Here is a 2,311-nt window from a genome sequence, read left to right as displayed (position 1 = left end):
CCTCCTACCTCACACGGCCAGATCTTGGCCGTGTTCCGCACACCCCCAACTCTCCAAAACATATCTTTCTCTCCCAATTTCTTAAAAACTCCTCTCTAATCTCTCAAGATCTTTTAGATCCGATTCTCCTCCTCTCTAAGACTTGGACTTTTGTTCTCTTAACCTAAGATCTTTTGTTCTTTGAAGTTTTGTTCTTTGAGTTCCACAACTCTAGATAATTCTTCCCCTATCTAAACTCATCAAGATGTCTAATATTTTGAAGAGATTTCGCAAAGGAGGTGGTGGATCTAGTGGGGACAAAGAGAAGGAGCCATCAAGAGACAAAGGAAAACAACCAGTGAAGGGCAAAGGCAAAAGGACTTCACGCAACGAAGGTAATGACAATGAATTCAATATTGTGTTCAGAAATGATGATCAAGTAACTAGATTTGCAATTCTTGTCAATAGAAAGATAGTGTGTATTAGATATATGGACCCAACTGTTCTTGATATGCTTGGAATTAGGGAAGATGTAGATTTGATGATTGGGTTTTTGGATTGGAGTGATATTATGTACACACATTTGCCTACATATCCTCGTCTTGTTTTGGAATTTTTAAGTTCATTGGATGTCCATTTTACTAATGAAGATGATTATTTTGGAAAAATCTCTTTTAGATTAATGAATCAAGAATTTCTATGGGCATTTAGTGACTTTAATTCTTGTTTTGGAATAACCACGGGTAGCCCTCGTAGGTTTGATCCAAGGTTTAATTGAAATCATTTTTGGAATGCAATAACTGGGTTAGATCAACCTTATGAGCCTTCAAGAGCTAAGGCCTCCCATATGCAAAACCCCATCTTTAGGTATCTACATAGAGTCATGAGTAAAACTATTTTTGGTAGGGGAGAGAGTGATGGGGTGGTTAAGAAGATAGAGCTTTATGCTTTATGGGCTATGCTTTATAAGGTTGAATTTGACTCTGGTTTTCATTTTGTTCAAACTTTATTGAGATCAGCCAGGGCATCATCGGGATCAATTGTTTTTGGTGGTTTGATTACCCGAATAGCTTGTAATTTAAATCTTGATGTTGATGGGTTGGAAATAATTCATGGTAATGACATGATTGACATTGATACATGTCTTGCTATGAAAATGATCGTTCGGGATGAGAATGGTTTCGCGTTTCCTAGGAGGAGTGGTTCTCCTTTACCACTTCCTTTTCCTGAACGAACTACTATTCGTAACCGGGCTAATTGGGTAATTTCTGAGTTAGATTTTGAGGATAACCCTTCTATACCTGGAGACACTGAGCCACATAATGAACCCTCGTCATCTGAACATATGCAGCCTTCTAGTTTTATGGAGCCTGCTAGGCATTCTTTTGCATATGGCACGGGATCTTCTAGGTTTGATTTTTCAGATTTTCGTACGTCTCTAGAATCACTTCATGAGAAGCAAGATTCCCAACGAAAAATGTTGGAGGGGCGCTTCTCTTTATCTGATGATCAGTTTAGGGAGGTACAAAATCATTTTCAGTTTACGAGGAAATTTCAAGGTCGAGTGGCTGAGTTTGTGCAGGATTATGATACTGATCAGGCTAGGATGAGAGATTTTATGCAGAGTATGACGCTTACTAGCCAACAAGTTGATGCTTTATATGAGTATCATAGATCCTTGGGTGAGATTCCAGGTTTTCCTAGTTTTCCTATTGACCAACCACGTTGTAGACCTCCTTTCCCTCGTCCACCTCCACCTCCTCCACCATACTGATTTCATCGGGACGATGAAAAGTTTAAGTCTGGGGGGGTGTCATGTATTGTTGAGTTTGGTTTTCAGTTTTTAGTTTTTGATTAGTTTTTCATGTTGGTTCTTATTTTCAGTGCTTGTTGCTTTATTTTGCTTGTTTTTGAAATAGTCATGGCAAAAAAAATTTTTTTTGAGAACATCAAATCTTCACTTATATGCTTTCTTGGATTCAAGTGAAATGTTAGCACGATTATTGTCTCGATTCATGATGTTCGCATGATGCTACTAGTAAACTTTGTGTAGTTCTTTTTTCTATCTTGGGAAGCATTAATAAGCTAAGAATCTTATGGTGATGAGTTTTAGTTTTGGTTCAACCTTAAGGATTTTATCTTCACTACACTTGTGCTTGATGCTTGAATAGTTGATGTCATTGAAATAGTCATGATTCATCTTGTTTGCTTAGTACTTGGTTTCCATGGTGATTTCTTAACTTTCATTTTGGTTACTGGATGAGGCTCAAATCATTAAAGCTCATTTGGAAAAATCAAAATATCCCAACATGTGTGCTAAAAGTACATTTGT

The sequence above is a fragment of the Zingiber officinale genome, chromosome 7B, assembly GCF_018446385.1.
Source record: "Zingiber officinale cultivar Zhangliang chromosome 7B, Zo_v1.1, whole genome shotgun sequence".
Lineage (NCBI taxonomy): Eukaryota > Viridiplantae > Streptophyta > Magnoliopsida > Zingiberales > Zingiberaceae > Zingiber > Zingiber officinale.
Note: the sequence above shows the minus strand (reverse complement) of the source record.